We start from the raw sequence: 24,694 nt of genomic DNA on the forward strand, positions 1-24,694 counted from the left end.
AAGTCTCCTCTCATTTAATATGTCTGTATACGCGTACGTTTTCCGACGTATCCCCTCGAGGAAGTTGCCTGTTGCTGTTGCTATTGCTATTGCTATTGCTATTGCTGCGACTGAAGCTGATGCTGATTCTGATGTACTCAGAGGCTGTTAGACATTTAATACACGGTACGATAATATGATGGAGAGGACGCGCACTCCTTTACTCGTCATCCACAATCATGAGGACAAGAAATCAAGTGTATATATATAGTGAGGCCACTCGTCACAAATCCATTAGAGTAATTAACCTATGTTAAGACGAGGAAAAAAATTTATTAAAAATATTTAAAACTCGTTATCGAACTGATGGTAATTAACTGTAACTTTATAGAGATACCAGCCTACCGGCATCAATATCAGTAACAACTACAACTTTAATAGTAATCCTCTTCTTGGGTCCAACTGCTTGTATTGCCAAAGACATTAAGCCTTCTTAAGATATATAATCATGAGAATAATTATCGAATTTTATGTTTCACTATCACGAGCTGTTAACTATTTTTATAATCTTTTTATTGCTATATTTAAAATGGTTTATTAAACTAGAAGTCTCGGGTGTTTAATCACATTCATTCATTCATTTAATTACTAAATTTTTATTCAAATGGAAAATTATTATTTTTTTTTATTTTTCTAAGATAAATATATCTAAGTGTAGTGATCATGGAGAGAATGAAAGAAGAATAAAAAAGATACACGGCATATCTACGAAAGAGTGTCAGACACCATCTGGTCTCTACTCGCGGTATATACAGTGTACAGCGACGATTATCTTAATAGCGCGAGCGACTCTAATGAATAGCGGAGTTTTTGTTGAGTGTATGTAAGAGTATGAGGATAGAACATCGTGAATCTTTGCCACGTTCAAAGAAGACAGAAGGTGCGAGAAATAATAAAAAAAAAATAAATAATAATAATAAACAAAAGAAATGAGAAGATTCTAACTCACTCGCGACCGTTTTATTTTTTTATTCTTTTTAAATCTCTTTGCGGTTTTCTATCTTTATTCTTATGTCTTTGAGGTATTTCGCGATTGAGTCAGGAAAGTACTTTAGTTACTTACAACCGAGAAAATTCACTAATAATCGGAAGTATCGTCAACTATTTTTTTTTATTTCGAATAAGGGGCCGTTCATAAAATACGTCATGCAAAATTTTACCTTTGTAGACCCCCCTATCCCTTCGTCACGCTATTTCACATTTTCTGCGACCCCCCTATCAATATTGCGTCACAAATGATAGACCCCTCCTCTCATTATGACGAAAAAAAAAAACATTTCCGGATTCCATGACAACTGATCCCAGACAACTGATCCCTGACAAGTGATCACACGATAATAATTGATCCCACAGACAACTGACCCCACTGACAATTTCATAAAATAATTAATTACTATGACATGAGTAATTAAAATTCACTGTTGTAAATATAAAAAGTTAAATTGTGTAAATTAGTTGTTGATAAAAATCAGTTGACGATCAATTGTCGATGGGATCAATTTGTGGGGATCATTTGTCGTGGTATAAAATTGTCGGGATCAGTTGACGGCACACCGACGGAAATAAATGTATAGAAATATTTATATATTTACAAATATGAAACGAATGACTTCCTATCGTAACGAAAACATAAAAAAAATTGATAAAACCACGAGAAAAATTTACAAAATTGTTTGATGAACTGCGAACATATTTTATGAACGGTCCTTAACGTTCCTTTAATTTTATTTAATGATTCATAAATAAAATAAATATTTAGTATTTTTTTTTGTTAGATGATTTTTATCGTAAAGTTAATTTACAAAGATAGTATCAAGACATTTTACTAATTATACTTTCATCTATAGTCCTGTCGTGAATCGAAGGCGGATTTTTTTTTTATTTTTATAAATGAAAAACTATTAAATGTTATAGTATAATAAATATCTTGAGATGTTTTACGTGGGTAGATAAAATTTTGTTTCTCTTATTTAATACTTTGGGACACTAGGAAATTAGGTACAATCATCAGAAAATACTTTTCACTTTTTAACTGTCGTCTTTCAGAATCCCACAATTTATTTAAATTCTATAAAAAAAAGTTTTATTCATCCCACTCTATCTCTATCTCCTTCTTATCTATACACTTTATTTTTTGTCACTATTATTACCGTTAGATTATAATAAACACGAAATAAATAATACAACACGTGTTTAAATAATAAAAAAATAATAAATAAATCATCAGGATTTGAATCATGATACAAAAGAGCCGTAGAATTGATGTCTCAATCTTGTATTCAAAAAATATAAATTTCTACATCAAATAAATCTTTAACTTTGCTTAACTTTTTTTTTTATATCTATATTTTTAAAACATAATATATTGATGATTCAAAATATAAGATAACGTAATCTAATGCCGTTAAATAATTGCAAGAATTTTTATACCCGTTGTAAAAAAAAAGGACACTGATTAAGTATTAAATTTTAATAAAATAAAACAACCAATATACATAACCATTAAATCATGCAAATTGAAAATTTAATAAATGAAAAAAAAATATTTAACTTAGTAATTTTATAAAATATGTAAAGTAAAAATATAAAAAAATGCCAATTAAAAATAAAAAAAAAACAACATGTTCTAATGATTAATCCATTACCGAGAAACATGTCCAAGATTTAAAATCAAAAAGGCGTGGAGTAAGATTGATAGATTGATCGGTAAATCGGCTGATTGATCAATTCCACGATCACCCAGTAATACTAGTATCAAGACAGCGTATTATAAATCAAGTAACTTTAGTTTCACGTATCTAATATACAAGCATTAATAATAAATTTATTAAGCTTTATTCAAAAAAGGTACCCGGGGTTCGAATATATACACGAATATCTTAAGCAAATAATTAGATTTAAGATTTTATAATCGATCTTATTACCGATAATACATCTCACAGTAAAATATTTTTATGTTTATAACCTAATCTTCGCGGTGCCTGAGGGTGTGATTAGAGTTACAGCCTTGTAGTGGTTGGATGTTATTATCATAGTTATGGAGGTATATATATATATATGTGTGCATGTGTGTACTGAGTACACATTTACAGAAAGAGAATAGTAATAACGAAGGGGTTGTAAACGAAAAAGTTGTAAGAAGGTGTGTCAGAGATTCTTTTGGCTACCTGCGCGCAAATTCTTACATATATGTATATATCGGAATATGTTGTGCTGTGTACACCGACACACATCCACCCACGCTTTAATTTCAAATTAAAATTCACGCTATGGTTACGCCCACACTAAATTCCAATCCTTACCCAACCAAGAGATAAGTGGAACTAAAAGGTAACTAAGAGAATAAATAATAAGAAGAAAAAAGAAGAAGGTACATATTTAAAAGAAAATATAGAATAAATTTAAAATAAAGGGCGGTGTAATTTTTTAAAGGCAAAAATTTTCATAACTTTGGCATTTATAATTTATTTATAATATATATATTTTGTTTTATAGCCTGATTTTTTAATATTCTCGCCTCCTGTTGATCAAGGAAGAAATTGTTGGTGATCGCAATCATTCGAATGTTATTATTATCGTGTAATTCAAAGGGACGTCTCGCTGACCTAAAATTTCGCGTGGAAACGAAAGGCGAACCAGCGGAATAAGAGGAATAAAAATAAGTCAAAAAATAAAAAAACGCTTTTTTTTTTAAAGTATATAAATGTATATAAAAAATAATAATAAAAGTAAAAAAGTTTGAGAGAGATGGAATAAGGTAAAAGAGGAGTCGGAGCGTGTGGATCGTGCCTGATATAAATCGAGATACGTCGATCGTTCGTTATACGACGTATACCAGCCACGTTCTTCATTCCCCTTGGTCTCGCATCTTGGACGCACGTCGTTAATTAGAGGCGCGCGCTTCTCGTGCGAGAAGTAAGAAAATAAGACTCTCGTAACGAAAAAAAAAAAAAATGATAATCATAATAATGATAAAAAATCCGACCAAGAGAAAGAGAAAATGCGTAAACGTAAAATGATAATTCATTTGGTAATGGCGGCAAAGTAATGGAACTTTGTTTCTGTGACACGCAATATCTTCTTGGCAGGTGGTATCTACATCCTTCTCACTAGTTAAACTCATCAGCACCCTCAGCCCTACTCCCACACTCGTCTTTTCAACAAATTGAAATATATTTTTTGTTTTTACCTCATGATACTTAAACTTTTTCTTCTTTTAGTATTACAACCCCAAGTAATTTACTTTATCGTGGGCGTCCAGAGAATCCGTTGAGAATACGTCGAGAGCAACGCAACGTAATTTGATCTCAGGGGGAACGGTAGTGTTTCTAGATAATAAGCTACTCAGTTGCTATGCCTGAGGTTGAGTGGGTGGAGTCGATGGATGATCTACAGCTTCCACTTGGCCTGTCCAGCTCTACACCGGTTCTACTGCCTTCCTTCCTTCATTCAGTTCATGCGTATACTATTTTTTTTAACTGCCTCATTTAATTTCGCTATATAATACCAAACGAGGCATTAAAGTCCTATGAATCTATCCCATTTACTTTTAAAATGATCAGGGCATTATTGTTATCATTTTTTTTTTTTTCGACAATAAATGAAGTGTCGGTAAAAAATAAGAATAAGAAAGAGGTGAAGAAGTATCTTTGCTTTATCTTAAATATAATTATCTTTTATCGTATTCCAGTCTTAATTCATCAGTATCTCGTGGTTCGATCAGATCGATACAAGAGCTGGGTTACATTAGCTGATGACTGAGAATAACATATACGCGGTTTGTAAAAATAACTGAGTGAGAAGGAGAGAGATAAAGGCTACTTGTTGAAACTTTAGTTAATCACCAGCAAGACATTGGTCACAGGTTGTCGTTTCTTAATTTCCATATGGCGTCATACGTTTATAAATATATATAGATGTATGGGGTAGTACGAGAGTCGAGAGGACGCTTTCGGTTTCATTCTAACTTCTTTTAAAAATCAATTGCTTATCTCTATCAATTGACTTGTGGAATCCCCTTGGTGCATTGGTTAACATTCGATTGCTCATTGGCTCCTTTAGTTAAACTCCTCGTGGTACCGATCTCACGCGTCTGTATCTCGTTGTCTGTATCGCTGGAGCTGAAAACTCAATTACAGCTTAATGAATTGCCCGATGGAGAGACTTGGATACTCGACCTCCAGCGTAACGAGCCAGACACGCCACCGTATAACCATTGACTTCGCTATGAGCATGATAAAAACGAAAAAAAAAAAAAATTCGATATCGTAAGCCATCAAGAGATCGATTTTACTCGATAGCATTCACGCGAACAATCAGAAGAATATACACCTTATCGGAATAAAATTACTTAAAATTTTTTTATTATTATTAATTTATTATTTTAAACCGGGGTTTTGAAACTAAAAAGAGAAGGGATCGTTTAATGGTAAAGATAAATCTACGGGTTGAGAGGACCTTTGAACTCCTTGTGGAGAGAGTCGATAATGTCAGGAGTAAGAAGTGCGAGACGTTTTCTCGCTTAAAAGGTTTAATAATTTTATATATTACAAGTTCATGAGATTTAATTTCCGTGTATATATATTTTGTTTGGATAAAATTAAATAATGATAATTATTAGTTACCAAAGGATTCCATTATTTGATTATTTCCCGAGGAACACACATCGATATGTTCGGAATTCCTTTTTATTTGATAAATTAATATCTATATACACGTGTTGTGTACATACTTTACTTGTACTGAGGGAGTGAGTTGAGATATTATTGAGAGAAGATTCCGAGTGCATTAAAAAAAAATTCCGAGGTTTCAGAGCTTGTTTTTATTAAGTACTGCCAATTAAAGAGCTCTTAAAGATGACCTGTAAAGACTTTGTCCGATGTGTAAAATAAACGGATAAAATTTATTGATATTAAATTCGAGGCAATAAAAAAACTCGAAAAGCGAAAATCTCGGAAAATTTATTTTGTAAAAAATTTGTCGCTAAAAATTCGACGACGTGAAATTTTTATAAAAATTTATTATTATTATTCGCGGCTCGAAATTTTGATCATATGGAGAGGGGTTTTGCTCTCCCTCTGGGTTTACACGAACGTGTCCTGGTTTTTGGGATCTATGGCAATTTGTGCAGATTTTTTTTTAACGTTTAACTTTCAAAGACTTCGATGAAAAATTTTTATAATCCCGTTTGATAAAAAAATTTGATTGCTTAACGCATTCATAAAATTATCAGAATAAATAACATAAAAAATACTATTCCAATGATCAATAGACTACCAAAAATTTGACTAAATTTGTAAATATTGAATCAATTGTTGTCTTAATTTTTTATAAAAAATTTGTATTTTATAAGAAATTAATGCTCGGCTCTGAATGGATAAAAAAAATATACAAAAAACTTTGAGTACTTGAATAAGAAATGATGATTTTTCTGAGGTAACATCAACGAGTGGTTGAGAAGTATCGAGTAAAGTGAAAATAAAACCCGGAAACACAAGCTAAGTACAATGAAAAAGATTAAGAGCAAAATTATGATGATCGAGTTGTATATGTAGTATTGTATTGCAGGGCAAGTGTAAACTGTAGGTTGAGAATCAACAGAAAATATTTTTTTTTTTTTTAAAATGGCATCGTTGTTTCAACGAAAAGAAATTAAATTTTATATTAGCTCCTGTAACGACCACTTGAAAGGTATATAATTCTGAAAACAAGTGGTCTTATAAAAATAAAGTAAAAAAAAATTTTTTAAAGGAGTAACTATACTGATAAATAACTAAGTAACCAAGGATAAAAGTCTCACATAATAATTATAACTACACACAACACACAACAGAGTAAAAGAGAGCTGAAGGAGGGAAAATTATTAACGAATCCTCAGTTGGGACTTTAATACTCTGATTTTTGTGTACTCTCCCGATGTTTTTATGTTTCTCTTCTCACGATACTAACCCTCTTCTTCCTCACCCTCCCCATACCAACAAAACCGAAATCCGAGATTTCGTTTAATTGCCAATTTCACCCGGACTCTTTATTTCTTTCTTAAACAGCTGACGGATTGTTTATAACACATAACTGTTATTGCTTGTTCATTTTATAGTATCATTACACTTAAAATAATGGAAATAAATGAACACTAAAAACAAACCGGAAGACTCTTACCAGATAGTGTTTAAGGTTGGGGATCGCAACAGTAAAATACTACTGATTTATAAAAATAATATACTTGGGAAGTGTGTATACACTGGCTATAAACATTAACGAAGCTTTTTTTATCATCAAATTGTCTCAATCCTAACGCAGTAAAAAATATTTTCAATCAGCAAACAAAATAAATGATAACCTTCTTATCATTTATGTACTATTTTTATGATCTTTATACGTTAATTACCTATTTAACTATCCAAGTAATTTTTATGTCAACAAATAAATAATTAAAAATATTTAAATACCTTGAAGTGTCTCTCTGGTGATTTCAGCAACCAGCAATTCTTGATTATACTTTGCAGACTGACACTGATTTTAACACTGACTCTATAGTAATGATTCAAACACTGACTCTAGTACTGATTCAAACACTGACTCTAATACTGATTCAAACACTAACTCTAGTACTGATTTAAACACTGACTCTAGTAATGATTCAAACACTGACTCTAGTACTGATTTAAACACTGACTCTAGTACTGATTCAAACACTGATTTAAACACTGACTCTAGTACTGATTCAAACACTGACTCTAATACTGACACTGAATTTAAAACTGACACTGGCACTGACTCTAACAATATGATACTGACATAAAATTGAGACAACACTGACACAATACTTATAAAAAAAAAAAAAAAATACCGTACACGAAAACAACACAATTTTACAACACTAGTAATGAGACTTTAAATAATAAATGTACTGATATTTTATCACATATTTAATTAATTCACACAATGACTACAACTGTCCACTATAAAAATTTTCATGAAATTACGCTCACCTAAATCTAACGCGCTGACGCTGAGGCAAAAAGCTAAATGCAATTGTTTAGCTGACGTTCGATATTTTTATTCGATATACATCGATTAATTGACTTTCAAACTACTGCGTACGCGCTATGTTGATTTTAAAAAACCGATAATAAAATATGTAATTACATTATATTATCTCTACTTTAACTATCTTTGAATATCAATCATCTCTTTAAATATAAATTTGAATTAAATATCAGAATTAAATATTTAAATACTTGGAATTTCCTCTCTGACGATTCCGACAACTATCAGACGTCGTTTACACTTTACACTTACGGGAAATTAAAAAAAAAAATTAAACTTCACTATTATTACATAATACTCATCAGTTACCACTTGAAGTAAACGAATGCACATATATTTCACCACTGATATATTTTATAAATAATAAATCTACGTAATAACACTTAATGATTGTTCAATGTTCGCTGTAACAATAGACGCAGAAAATGGCGCTGGAATTCACCAACATAAAAACTCTAATAAATTTTTTTGCAACAGGTGGCGTTTGATACTTTTATTTATTATATCGATTAATCGAGTTTTAAAAAAAAAATGATTTGTAATTTTCGAACTATTGCGCATGCGCCATTATACTTTTTGAAAACTGCTAATCTTATATGACATTATCTTATATTATCTATTCATATTATCTTGAAATGAATCACCTACATATGTATGTATTTAAATATTATATTCCACTTTTATGTCAGCAAATAAATGATAATGATATATTACAATAATTAAATTATCTATGTGATGATTCTAACAGTCAGCAATTTTTATGATCCTGAAGTTGGCAGACAATTAACAATTTTCAAATTTTTTTTCAACAACTTAATTTAAAAAAAAAAAAACTAAAAATATGCACATGTAGAAAATTAAAAAATTTACAAGTGCAATTTGTTTAAAAATTTTTTTTTTTAAATTTATCATTTTGAAAATTATTCGAATAGTATTAGACGCCGGCCAACTTCAGTATCATTCTATTTGATGATTCTAACAATCAGTGATTTTTAATTACACTTCACATTGACACGAAAAAAAAAACTGTTAATAATAAAGAAACTTACAGACATCCGGTTTTTTTTTTCTTAACGAGTCTACGCATTTTTTTATCAAAACAAAAAAAAATTTTTTTAATTTTCACGTTGAGTTTTTTTTATTTAAAAATAAAAAATTGTCTGTTGTCTACTAATTTTAATGTCGTAAAAAATTAACTATAAATTTATATTACATTTTTTTACACAACACTAAACACTCAAAGTAAATAAAAGCACCAGTATATTTCACCACTAACATATTTTATAAATAATAAATTTTTGTAACAACACTCAGTAGTCGTTCAATGTTCACTGTAACAATAGCCAAGCAAATTGACGCTAGAATATTCAAATCAATAACCAACGTAAGAAATTAAATAAATTATTTCTATACAGATGGCGTCTGATTTTTTTATTCGATAAATCAATAATTTCAAAAATGTTCGTTAGTGCGCATGCGCCTTTAATTTTTTAAACAACCGCCAATGAAAATTAAAAAAAAGCTTTAAACAAAAATGTCGGATCGGGACGCTGGAGTGCGGGATGTCGTCCGTCTATCGTTTTTTTTCTTTTGTAAAAAATATGTTATGTAGATACGTTAGATTATTTTTCTCGATCGATTAGATACGCGAAAAAAAATGGGTAGATCGGTACGTATTTATTTTGTTTTTCTTTCTTAGTGTTAAAAGATAAAATGGACATGGGTTCACTTGTTGATCTTACGGATTATTTTTGATTGATAATGGCTTAGAAAAATCTCATGATAGTGAAAGCTTCAGACAACCGATAACTTTTTTATTCTTAAATAAACAAATTTAATATCAATACGTAATAATTTAAAAAAATTTATCTCAAAGTCTTTGTGTCTATTCTTAAGTTATTTTTCAAAATAATATTTAATTTTTCTTATAAAATAAAAAAAAATGACTGCTTGCTATTTTGAATTCGAATTTTTTTTATACAATAAAAAAAAATAGTCTGCTATTTCAAATATTTTTGAATTTTTTTTAATAAAATTAAAAAAAAAAATAGTCAGTACTAAATTTGATATTAAAAATAATTTTATTTGAATATTCGTTTTAATTTAAAATGGCGACATAAAAAAAAATTTTTTTTGGCGGCCATTTTGATAAAAAAATTTTTAATCCAATAAGAGGTCAATTAAAAAATTCTAGAACACTTGCAGCCATTGTTTTAGTCAGTTATCAAAGTGGCGTCGTGATCTACTGTCGTGTGTCAGAGTAAGGAGCCCGAGTTTCTAAATAATATTAAATAAAATATTTAAAAAAATATTTATAAGTTCACAGTAAATGAAACAGTAAGAAAGAAAAAAAAATAGAGTGCGTGTATTGAAAAAAATAATAAAATACGTGGAAATGAAAGAACGGTACGGGTCGGTAGTTGTGTCGTTAAATTAAATCGCCGGAGTTTTCGTTTTCGTGTTTACACAGACGCCGGCGTCTGAGTGTCTACCGTTCAGTTCGAATTCAGAGAATCGTCTTTTAAAAAATAAAATAAACTCGTGTACTCGTACTCGTATTCTAGCTTAAGTATTCGTTTGTTTCTTTTATTTTTAGTGTCGCATTATTCAGTGCTAAGTGTACAAGTGTGTAGTGTTGTGATGTGAAGTGCAGTGTTAGTGTAGTGTTAGAGTCAGTGCGTCGTATTTTAAAACCGCGGGAAAAAATTGTTTAAATATTTATAAAATATAAAGTTATAATTTATTAGTGTTATAAAAATAATTAACCAGTCAGTTAGTCATCAGTAATCAGTTTTTATTATTTTTCTGATCGTAAAATTAAAAGAGAAATTTTTTTTCATTACTGGTGTAACATGTAAGTACTTAATTTACTCGTAATTTGGTTATAAAAATTTTAAAAATGCCTGAGTATTTTTAAAAATTGAATTAAATAACAAATGTGCAATAAATCAAATTAAGGTGCATTCACAAATGTTTTGATTCCAGCTAAATATAACTACGGCGCAAAATATTTAAATTTAAAAACTAAAATAATTATGGCACTGAAATTAGCCACCTAATAATTTTCGGATTTTTTCAAATTAAATTGTTGAGAGAAAATTCGAAAATTATTAATTGTCTGCTAACTTCAGGGTCATAAATAATTTTTTTTCCTACTTCTCACCAGAAAAATTAAAAATCATCTCATGTATATTTATGGGTATTCGAGTACTATTCTGTAAATAATCCAAATAATTTTCAAATAATTAAAAAAATGCATATATTTAAAATTTGAATTTTTCCCGCGATAAGTGAAAAAATAAAAATATTTTTTAAATTACATTACTTTCGCGCCATTGCTATATTGTTAAAGCTTCAGTTAAAACATTTTCGATGCACTCTCAATTGTCATGTCATGTCATAATTCATAGTCAGTCATGGGTGCGTAAAAAAATGACAGAAAACAAAATCTATAAATCACCAGTGTCATGAATTTGAATTTATATTTTTGTCTTCCAGTAATAAAAAAAAAAGTACAATAGGGTATCTAGAGTGTGGCACAAGATGGGACAGGGTATTACCATTGTTCATTTTCTGGTTAACGTTCAGACTGCAGTGATATGAACGTGGGCGACCGATAGGTAAAACATGCTCTTCGGCATATGCGTGAACGCTCACCGGCGACTTGGTGGACACTCGGCTGTTTTCTGCTCGATTTTTTTTAGTTCAGTTCCTACGACGTCTTCAAGAGTAGACTCGAGACCTCGTCGCGTGGAGTTTTAGCCTTGCACGTGGGAGGCGTGGGAGTGAAACGATCGATCGTCCCTGACGTGTCGAGTCGCTGGAGCTAACCCGTCGTGACGCTCCAAGAAATCTTTCCTTCCTTATTAATTTTTCTCTCTTTTCTGTCTTGACACTCAACGTCATGTTGCTCACATGCAACATTTTTTTACTCTCTGTCTCTGTCTCCATCTATTTATTTTTCAAATTTATTCTATTTCATTTTATTTAATTAATATATTCAAATAGTAATAAGATAATCAAAGATCATTTGACAGCAGCTCTTGCTGACTTTATATCATATGAAATATCTACAGATCATCATATTCATATATTTATAATATGATTGACCAAAAAAAAAAATAAAATAAAATAAAATATTTGATTTGCCTGTGACTTAGTCAGAGTTTGGGTCAAAGCACTTTTTAAATTATGGACGCCTGTCCTCCTACAACTTAACGGGTGAGGCAAATGGAGCAAATGGCAAATGTCGTTCTGGGGTTTATGAATATGCAATTTATATATTTATATATATCTACTTGGAATGATAAACGTATTCAATGTTCAAAATAATGAAACATGAAATCCCACTATAACGCGATTGTAATAATATTAATTCGTAAAAATAATAATCCTTAGGAAGAGGAAGTGGAGGGGGAAATGTCCATGTTTAGTCGCGTAAGAAATTTATTTTCCGAGGTGCACCGAGGGTTAAACCCACGGGGATTTATGCGTGCTCTTATATCTACATAAATACTATGTAAAGCGTTCGTATGTTTGTATGTTTGTTACTTTTTACGTTGACACGTGCGTCTACGTCGGGTGGGGCACGTGGGTGAGACTCCGGGTTACACCCACCGCATTGCTGATTCGCTTCCTCCCCATCGATTTTGTCAACTAATATTTTTATACTGATTAAATAATTTTATTGCTTCCATCCTTGGGTAGATAAAATAGAAAAATTTTTTATTTTGAGTAAAATGAATTTTTTGATCACAAGAATTTGTTGGGGTAGGCGGCTTAAACAAAATAAATTTCTTAACAATGGTACCGCGACGAAGATTGTGGGGTTGGTATCAGAAGGAACGAGAATGCTTGTGGTCTTTTATACATCAACGTACTCGCGTTGGCGTTTTCCCTGTTCGCATAAACTTTCGCCGAGAGATAGGCCTCAATGCTCGACTTTCTGGATTAAAATTATCGATTCGACATACTCTTGTAAAAATTTTAGTTACCTCTTTTTTAACGTAGGTGGTTTTAAAACAAAATTTCTTAACTTAATCTCTTTTAAATCTCTTTTAAATTGGCCAAATATTTTAACATAAAAAAATTGAGGGACCAAAAAAATGATTAAATTTTTTTTTGTCATTATTAATAATGAGTAATGTTGAGAAAATGCTTCAAGACGAATTTAACTTGTACTTTATCTAAATAGCATCTGAATCGATGTCAGAGAACCCACGTTTTGCCGAGGGCATATCGTAAACCCACACCTGTTGATCGTCCCGTACGTGGACTTGGATTTTTCATCACACACTTAACCATTTAGTCATTTTCTGAGACCTCAAAAAATAACATTTTTTTATTTTTCTTGCTGTATTATAAGTCATTAAGAATTTCATCATAATTTCTTCAATTATATATACATACATTGTAAATGTATGCAGATACTTAGAGTTTGTTGAAGAGCGGAAGGATGTGATAGTAAAATTGATGAAGTGAAAGGTTTGGTTTTAAAAAAATTTTCGTAAACAATAGCACCAGCCTACGCATTTACTAAGTCCTCTTATGCACACACTTCCCTTTGTCGATAATTTCATCATCTTATTAACACATGTACTTTAAATTAAGTCTATCATGTTGATTTTGTTGAAAACATGACATTAATACGCGAGAACAAAGACTGATTGTTTCAAGCCCAGTGTCGATATTATCGCGAATTAGTAAACAATTTTTTTAAATCTGTTGATTTTTCTTAGGCATTGAAATCACTTCTTAAGGCTTGGAAATATTCAACTTCTACTTAAAGTTTTATAAATAATACACGCGCAGTATTTTTAATATAAAATCATACAGAGAAAAGAATTAAATTTATTTGAATTTCGCGGTAAAAGTTGTAATTATGAATAGCAAACATTGGGCAGTTAGAATCAATTAAAATTTTTTGTTAAAACTGGGAGTTTGAATTGAACAGTATTAAGTAATTATTCAAATCTAATGACCCGTGGAAACTGAATTAAAGTGTCAGTCAATTAAAATATATGAGAATTTTACTGTACAGAACCTGAAGTTTCACGGAAGGCTGCGTCAAATTAACAAATTAAAATTTCTATCATATATATGTATAATTCCATTTGTATCACGTGATATTTTAACATATGAAAAATATTTTTCTCAGTACAAAATTAGCTAAGAATTTTTTTAAAATATTTCGTGAATTCAAAAATTTTTTGCCGGTTTCGGTACCGTTACAGTAATTATTCGCGGTAAATTTTTGTCGAGCACTTGATGCAATTTTTGTACAAAAAATAAAAAGTAAATTTTTTTTGTTGGGAAATTTATTTAAAAATATTTATCGTTAATATAAATAGTAATATTAGCTATTCTTGATTTATTAAAATTGATTCAATAGTATAAAATAAATGTATTATAGTCCATTGAATAAAATAATAGTTTTCTCGGGTCACTAGGTGGGCTTTGAAGACCGAGAAAGAGCCCCTTCAAGCTAATACATCTCTCTACATCAGGACCACCTGGTCCATGGACTTGTCTTTTCTACTTGATAAATCCTTGAACTTAAATTCAAATACTATAAACTACTACTATTAATCACATATTTGTAGTCAAATAACAATATTTTTATTATTATACATTTATTTACATTAAAACATTTATTAATGGGTACCATATTTATCTTTTGAAATTCCCGCGCAGCGGTAATTCAAAACACAAGTATTTCAGTCGATTAAAAATAAAGTCAATTTACAGTAAAAAATAATCATGATAAATGTCATTAGAAAATAAAAATAATAAAAGTAATTTTAATAAAAAAAAGTATATTTAAAAAATGTAACACGTGAGAAAGATTGAGAATAAAAGTGGATGATGACTCGCGCGAGTCCGCTCATTTGGATCTCGTACAAAATCCGGTTGAGAAAGGCGTGTCGGGGGTTTTTATATTAAGTTCATATATATATATACATATACTTATACATATATATAATAATAATATAGGATATATGTTCTATATATATCTACGCACAGTTACACATCAAAAGCTTGTACCGTCCGCTGTCATATGTCTGTCCAGTATGTCTGTATCGCTCTCTATTCCAAACGCCAGCATCATAAATCAAATATATATGTTTATACGTATATATACATATATATACAGAAATTTTGTTGTTTTGCTTGTTAGATATCGTTATTATGAGCCATTTAATCAGTATTCCAAGCTCATATGAATTAATACTACCTTCACTTTATTACATATTACATAAAATAATTATCCTCAGTAACTTTAAAAATTGTATTTTATTATTTATAACAACTACGTTAGAAAGTAAAAAAAAAAAATAATTTAGCAAATGACTATCAATTAGAAAAGGTAAATTTTTCAACAAGAAGTCTACCTTTGTAATTCACCCTTGTCAATTTTTATCCGCATTATTTCTCATGTGGATTTTTATCGTAAGCTCAGCTGTCTTTAGTTCCCACAGTTCCTTCCGCATCCTATATTCTACAATATATTACATATACTTATATATTATAGTTCCGGATAGGAAAGAGTCTTATTCTACAATCTCTGTTTAAAACTCTCACCCTCTGATGCAATTTCAATCTTCCCTTCGTTCCCGTTCTTATTATTCTCCCGATTTATCGCTGACCTCCGCGGTCCTTGAGTCGTTTGTCATACCGACCAGTAGCTTTACTAGATTTCAAATCGATTGTCCACCAATTGCAAGTAAAGTAAAAGCTCAAGCAGCTGGATCGCATTAAAATCCTGAAAAAAAAAAAAAGGATATTGATAAGTTTAAATTAATCAGATAATTTAATTACAGGATTCTATAAATTTACTTGTCATTCTGTTATCAGTTTAAATGGTTACGGTATTAAATTAAAAAGCAACTTTGTATGTATATTTAAATGAAATACTTGTTTAGAGATTTTATTTTTTTTTTGCTTTACATCTGCTTGTGTGACGTAATCTGACGCAAGTCTAACGGGGCCCGTGTGGATTCGGTGACGTCATGCAAAAGGGCCAGGTGAACCTTTCTTTCCCATTCACTTTCTCTTATTCTCTTTTATTATCATTATTATTATCATTTTTATACATACGATTTTTTTTTGTTGTACATTTGCTTCATCACTTTACTTTTATTTGCCATTCTGGACAGCCTCTTTTTAGCTGACTTTATTTATAAACAAACCTACGGGGTGTCTACAACCCCATCGGCTATAATTTATCATACATTTTATATTATATATATTTAGTTTTTTTGAAACATTTCAATTGGCTATTATTTATAACAGAAAAACTTAAACGTAAATAAAAATAATAGTTAATTGCAATTAACAAGTAAAATTTTTTATTATTGATAAATTATTTATTGAATTTTTAGTCTACAAAATGCCTCTTGTTTTACATAGTTTTATTATTTTCCCGTTCACGTTTCATCCAGTGATTTTATTGCTACTGCGGGGGGTAGCCGCGGGGCATTGAAAACGTGCCGGTCGTCGCCGCCTCGTTAAGTTTATTCGCGCTGAAGAATAAACGAAAGAAAGTTTTCCGTGATGGCACGTACGAACGAAAGAACCAACGCACGAACTAAACGGCTAATGTAACGGACAGACGGATGGACGGGCACATATCACTATAAAAGACGATTAAATAAAGAGACCGCGACATTTAGACACACGTTTAATGTAATACAGTCTTGTCTTGTTTATTTTACAGACAGGGACGAGGTATTTTATAAATTTATACGGCAAATCATTTTTTTATTTTTAAATACTTTTATCGATTTCAAATAACTGCTTCGATAAAAAAATTACGGTTTCGATTAGTAAATATTATTGTGTTTATTCTTGAGAAATTTCTTTGTTCAGAATTTATTTATTTTTTACTATCCATCATGAAACTCATACTTCTTGTAATCATATATTTTGAAATTTAATTATCCAGATATATATTTATTCTATCGGACATCGATAATAGTATCAACAGGTAGTTATAATCAAAACCACAATTATAATCAGTTAAAATTAAAATGATAGAATTCAACATATATGAGAATTATTTTGTTGGTCATAAAAAATTAATGTACCTGAAGATCGGAACTTTTCTTGCGGAACGAAAATAAGAAAAAAGAAATGAAAAGTAAAATCTCTACTGGATCTAGATTTCGAAAATGTTTTGCACGTCACCCGAAAATGACAGACCACCCCCAACTACCCCTTAAGTCGCTTTTTGACACAAATTTCATGAATTATTTCGATTTTTGTTGCGTGAAAAACGTTCCAATCTTCAGGTGCATAAAAATGACTATTTTAAGATAAAAAACCCAATACCCGATTAGGGAACTAGTACCCGATCTCTTCATATATTTGTGTATATATTTAGTAAAATTTAGTAAATATAGAATACAAATACATGAGTGATCGAACACTAGTTCCCTGATCGGGTACTGGGTCTCTTACGTTATTGAGCGGGAAATATTTTTTTAATAAGAAAATTAATCTTGATTTAAAAATTTACTTGATTGATGATCATTAATAAAATATATTTTTATCCCAGGAATTTATTAATATTATTATCATTCAATAAAAAAATTATTGACACTGAAATCAAGTTCCCTTTGTTTGATTTTTTTTTTTTTTTTAAGTAAAAGTCTCTATTTAATTAAAATTTGGAAAATTTTTTAACAACAAACTTGGCATTAAAAATTTGTTTAATTACAATAATTATTTAAGGTATTTTTTGAATCAAGGGACTATATACTTATTACTAATTATTTTTCTGCTCAAATTAGTTTAATTTCTACAATTTTCCAATTGATGAAATGGAGAACTTTTTTTCAAATTTAAATATTTTTTTTTATTTTTTATAAGAATTTGGTTCATTTTTCCAAAAAAATTTATCTATTTTACAGTTCAAAAATAAAAAATTAATTACTTATAGAATTGAATGTAACAACAATAAATTAAACGTTTAAGGAATAGTTTATTAGCAAGATATTTGTTTGATAAAAAATGAACTTTTAAAATTAAGACGTTTTGTTTTATATTAAATGATATATATTTAATGACAAAAATAAAATAGATATATTATTAAAAAAGGAAAAGACAGTGTAGGCGTTTTATAGAAGAAGGTGATTGTACTTTCGTCGCATATAAAACCAGAGGCTCGTTAATGTGCACAAGCATGAGTAACATAATGTCCCATCGGGAGGTCTACTAATAGTTGTTTCATACTGACGACAACTTTGCCGTGTTAAATATTGCTAGAAGAATATTTCGCTATATAACCACCTCCACCCACATATTTATATTTATATTTTTATATCTATAATCTTTAAGATGATTCACTCTCTGTGACACAGACAAGACTTACGAAAGATTAATTCGTCATACTTTCATTTTCTCGAGTTTATATATTAAATTATTACTCTATTTTTATCACACACTAAATTATAATTTATTTCAAATCATAACTGCCAGATTAAATAATAAATTCAGACAATTTTAAAATATAAATTTTAAAAGCCTATAAATTAAAGGTTTATGCAATAAATCATCTGTGTCATATTGAATAAATTGTTACATCTTATTCTACACACATTGTCTCATAATTCTTCCTATAACAAGCCACGAATTATCACCTCGTAACCAACTAGTGTACCGTGTATTATGCTGGTGTATAAAATTCCGTAAAACAATACAGCCAACTCCATACAACACAATATACGTGTTTATATATTTATTTATATATTGTCTACACAAATCTTCAGTCCCAAGATGTCTTCAATTCCTTTTCTTCTCGGTTATTTTTCTTAATCACGTGGGTTAAACAAAAAAATATTTTTTACCATTTTTTACTTTACATACATCGTGGGAGTTATCCATTGTGTGCTGGGTCTTTAACCACCCACATCATGTCTCACTCATCTTGAGAATTATCAATTTGCCGAGAGAATCTTTAGATGATTCGCTATATTGCGTCAATCAGACTCACATCTGACACAAGTCACATAGACAACTTTTCACGATTATCTCTCTTGTTTCTTGTTTATTAAATTACTATTTTTTTTTATTTATCTACTTCCTTGATACCTTGATACATAGGTAAATAAGCCGGCTTCTTTACACCTACATAGATAATATATAAATGATAATTATTATCGCGATATCACTTGTAGTATTAATTAGCTATTTAAATGCAGATATTGAAATAATAATATTATTATTTGTTTTTGTAAAAATCGTAACTATCAGATCTCGCCCAGATGTTTATAAAAATTTTTTCTAGTGAAATTCTCACGGAAATTCCACCTGAATTATCCTTGATCTACTGTGTCATCATCAACCCCTATAGTACTAGTATAAAATAATAATAATAATAATAATAATAATAAAGTAAATAACAAAAGAAGTTCCCTATTATAAAATCGTCATTGGGCATCGAACAATTATTAACAACAGAAGAAGCAGTAGCACCCTCTCGTTATTTCTATGATGGCGGGAAAAATATTTCCACGTGGTGGTTCAAGAACCAAAACTCGGTAGATCTACACACCGGCATCGGAATTCCCACAGATTTATTTTCTCTCTCGGTTAGTAGTAAAATTCACCCCTACTGTTAGGGAATCTCCCCTTGAGCGATGTTTATAAGCCAAGTGGGAGAATTTTATGTATAAATGAGAGTTCATTGAGGGAGGGAAGGAAGGTGGCCTAGAGGATCCTTTTTGGCGGGAATGTTATACACTCAGTAGGTGCTTGCGTAGCAAAAATAACAACAGCTTGCGCAAATTCCCACACATAAAAACCGGACAAAGTAAGCGTATATATACCTCCTTCTAATTCTACCCCATTGGTCTTTTATTTCTTTTCATACTCCTCGTCTTTCTTTTGACACTCTTTTTACTTCCCTTCATCTTAATGATTCTCTCTCTTTACTACTCTGTTATGTCTATATATATATATGTATACATAAAAGTATTGATTTTATGTGACTGTAGTTGGGTATGTAGTGCCAACTTGGCTCTTTCGCATTTTTAAGAGGGAATGTAACTAGGGTGAAAGAAATAGCTTACACCTGGAACTTAAACTCAAGAGTTATCGTGGGAGCACTAGAAAACTTTACAACAGGTTCAGACATTATTGTTTAAATTTTTTTATTAATTGCACTTCAATTACGAAATGAAAAGTTTTGTTAACTGCCATTACTTGCGGTTCCTTTTATTTATGCCATAAAACAGTTGAGTAAATATTTTAATTTTCTTCACAACCTTATCAATAATGCAGACAATTTGAATTTATTCTGTGTTGTAAAGAAAAAGTGCAGTAACTGTTGCATATAATATGTGTAACAAGAGGTCAGCAGAGCTCTGTCTTGATTATCAAACACAGTTACTATGTATGCAATCAGAGGGTTGAGTTGGAATAACAGGATCGTTGTTAATATCTTTATATATGACGCAGGTAAAATTCTTACGTATCACTAAAGCCGGCCGATGTTCCGTTTATCGCTTGACGATCGTATGACATATAAGATTATCTACAATTCAAACAGACGACGTAAAACGCACTCGTAATATTTCTTCTTCTCTTAAAGAATCTCTTTTTGCATTACAATGTATTCACTGCATTCTCTTATATGACTTTACGGTATCATACTCCAATTTTATTACTCAAAAATACTGTCCATTAAATAAGGCCAGATTTAAATCGAAAATGTATTTATACATCCAGAAAATTTTTTTGTTGGAATTTCTCTTAAAGTTCGAGATCAAATCTAACCAACATCCAAATTTTTACTTCTTTTTTAGTAAAAATTAGACTTACTATATATACTATTAATTGATATATATATATATTTTACAACTTATCTAGTAAATATTTACATTTTTCCAAAATATCTCAACGGTACTAAATTTTCAGAATAATTTTTACTATCAAAATTTTTTCCATGTACGAATTAAAAAAAAAATGAAAGAAATGTTTCAGCACAAAAAACCACCATTTCAAATAAAAAATTTTTTTTTTGGTTCAACACTTTTATTTACCGACACGGAAAAAAGAGCAGTTGAAAAATTACAATTTCGTATAGTAGTAAAGCGCTCCGAGTCTGAAACTGTAAAAATTACATTTTTTATCAGTAAATTTTACAGAAATAACAAATATTACAGTTTCAAACTCGATATTGTCGATTTAAACTGTAAAATTTTCTGCTTAAAATTGTATTAATTTTATTACTATAACAAATTTCTAAAATTACAACTTAAGCTTTAATGTTTAAAGATTTTTGCCCCGAAAGCTTCTTTTACTGTAGAAACTGTATATAATTTTTCAACTGCTCTTTTTTCCGTGGAGTTCAGAAAAAATTAAGGAAAATTCATTACTTCAGATATGAGGGCTGCTCTAAAAATTTGATAAAAATAAAATTATTTTTATCATAATTAAATTCATGGAGTGACCAACTTGCCCCCTTAACTCTTACCCTCTGTAACTAAACTTAAAGAAAAATATTTTTTCAAAAATGGTGTCTTTTTTTGCTCCAGGTTCCCTTATAATTTTTAAAAAATATACATATATTTATATATGTATAGATATAGTGTCGTGTTATTGTTATAGTAAGAACCTTTTTTAAACTAAAATATTCCAAGGTAAAGACATTTGCATGTCTTCACCCTCTTGACCATATTAATACACAGAACCGCATATAGTTATAGGCCCTTATGTATATATGGCATATATTTTGTTTGAGTATAGCACGCGTTTGTATTTCTTACGAGATAAAGTGCGTTCAGGTGCGCACGTGTGGGTATATAAACGAATGCCTTGACAGAGGGGTGGAAAAAAAGGAGGTAGCTAATGTGCTGGCATAACAGCTGCTCTCGCAGATTATTCTCACGGGTCCAAAAGCTAGCCCGAGACAATCGAACTTGATTTCTGATGGCTATAAGAGGAGAGGAGAGGAGACGAGAGTAAAGAACTTTATAGTAGTTTATTGGGTGTGAATAGAAAATTTAAATCCACCCCTTGTAGATTTAAAGTTATGATTTTAAATTTTGAATAAAATAATAGACATTTTCTTCGAGATGTTATTGTGAATAGCGATACTGCACGGAGTTATATATTTTTATTGGGAAAGAATATATCAGGATAAGATATATCCTGACCGAAATTTCACTTATTCAGAAACTCTCTAGTTTTATTACCTATCGATGCGCGACAATCTCTAGACAATGATTTTATTTACGGTGTACTGATAGATAAGGAGCTTTGATCCTTTTTTTATAAATATATCCTTACTTAGCTTACATTTAATCGAGACAATGATCATCAACTTTAAGAACACGTTAAAGTTAAAAGAGATCAGACTAGATGTATCTCTTTAAGTAATAATATGCATTGGATATATATGGAGAGAATATGAATTATGCAGGATACGCAGTAGCAGTACTCGATCTTTTATGCAACCACGGGGCTCACGGGACGCTACATTTTGTTCCTGCTGACCTAAAACCTACTAAGATTTGCAAAATAAAATATAAAAATAAATACAAGTTATTTATTTTTTTTTTTTAATGCATCGCTCTCTGCTTTATTTTCATCTCATTTTGTTTGGTTTATGACGAGTATAATTTTCAGTTAATTAAATATCGTATTTTATTTAATATCTTTTACTGTACATAGAAACCATAAAGGTAATTGAAGAGTGAGAGGTACATATGGGTTGATGATAGCTATTTAATTAAAGATCTCGCGATATCCTCACAATTAATCAAACAAAGTGACAATCAGACATTTTATTAATGACTTTTGTTACTCTAGATAATTTTCGAACCGTGAATAAGTGATTTATTTTTTATTCGCGTTTGTAATAAATTATTATTTATTATTTTTATTTTTTAAAATCAAAAGTATGCGCAATAATTTTTGAAAAATTATACAAATGATCGGTCAAAAGTTCTCATAATTTATAAGACGAAATTTTTCGATGTCAGCAAAAAATTTCAAAAATTCAATGCCTATTTTGGTACCGATCGTCGCATTAAAATTCTTAGCACTAAAAATTTACGGGGCCTGTCCCTAGATAAATTATGAAGTACTTTTTTTTTTTTAAATTACTAACGTAAATTTTGTCAACACAAAAATATTTATTAATTTTACATATTAAATTTATTCTTTTTTTTTCAAAGTTGAAAAAAAATATTTATGATTTTTTTTGCGCCTCTAATAAAATTTAAAAAAAGTCGAGTCTACTGGACCTCAATTTAATTTGCGGTCTTAATAAATTGTTTTAAAAATTCTAAAATATCTGTAACAATTTATGAAGAATGCTACAGAAGATGGGTCGAAAATTTTAGTGATCTAGAATGACAAAATTCGTTCTAGAAATTATTGGCGCTGCGTGATTTTTGTCAAGGTAAACCCATTTAATTTTCGGTAGGATTGTTAATTTAATTGTATAGGAGTATATATATTTTGTGAGTCTGACTTTTAAAATGTATATATTGTGCGGGTGAATAAGACAGTATTTCTAGCACTGGGTTGTGTAATTATTGGTTGACGAAGGGTTCACGAGAAAGAACAAGAAGCAGCTAAACTTACTACTCTCTAGGTCAGATGATTCTATGCTATTTCAGTTGATTACATTTATTATCCAAGTTAAATGCTTTTCAAATACCTCGAAAATATTTGCCAAATATTTTTTAACAACTTTGTCTTTTTTTTTAATTTTTATTTTAAAAAACGTCGCAATTGATTAAGTGTTTTTATTTTTTATGTATAATTATTCCATTGAATATTTAAGACTGACAATTTAATCGTCTTATTTACGCCCACGCTGATAACAGAGATCATCACTTGACCCAGCATTTATTTTGAAATTTATTTATATATAGATATATTTAAGAAAACAACACTCAATCTAAATCAATAGATAAATAAATATATTAAGTACTGAATTCTTATTTATTAATGGAAAAATAATAATTATAAATTATTTACTTGATATTTAAATAACTGAGGTCATTAGCAGTTCATTTGATATTTTATTTTAAATATATGTACATACAAAAATTTTTATTTACCAATTAATATCGAGTCATTATCATTATTTTAGTGTTTACACGCAGAGGAATTTTTAGTAAAAATTAACCAAAAAGTTTGATACTGTGGACATGGAAAATATATAAATTTTTATGAGTGAGAATGTTCCAGACATCAGACAAATTTAAAATTGTCAATAAATAGAGTAAATAATAAAAAAAATAATTATTTATGAAGATATTTTTAAAAAACTTTTTTAGATCTTATTAATTGAGCATTTTAAGGATTACGAATGTTAAAAGTAACGTTTTTCCTTAAATATAGACAACTTCGTAACTCGTAACATATCAATCATTAATGCTTGTTGTAGTTTCTATATACTTAAAAAAATGTTATTTTCAGAATTTGTAATCTTTAAAACGCTCAATTCATTAGATCTAAAAAAAGTTTTTTAAAAATATCTTCATAAATATACATTTTATAAAAAAAAAATGATGACCTTTTTTGTTAAGAATTTAATTTCCTACAAAATTGTTCCTAGAATTTTTCCCTTTAATCTGCATATTTCATG

The 24,694-nt window shown here is 29.7% G+C and overlaps 1 long non-coding RNA gene across 1 annotated transcript in view; it reads right to left on the reverse strand.

The window, feature by feature from the left end:
- Positions 1 to 8,685, reverse strand: part of LOC130673774 (uncharacterized) — a 108,620-nt gene extending 99,935 nt beyond the window's left edge. The window contains exon 1 of the long non-coding RNA XR_008990938.1: positions 7,488 to 8,685. This is a non-coding gene — a long non-coding RNA (uncharacterized LOC130673774). The remainder of the gene's footprint in view (positions 1 to 7,487) is intronic.
- Between the last annotated feature and the right edge of the window lie 16,009 nt (positions 8,686 to 24,694).

The sequence above is a fragment of the Microplitis mediator genome, chromosome 8 (assembly GCF_029852145.1).
Source record: "Microplitis mediator isolate UGA2020A chromosome 8, iyMicMedi2.1, whole genome shotgun sequence".
Taxonomy (NCBI): Eukaryota; Metazoa; Arthropoda; class Insecta; order Hymenoptera; family Braconidae; genus Microplitis; species Microplitis mediator.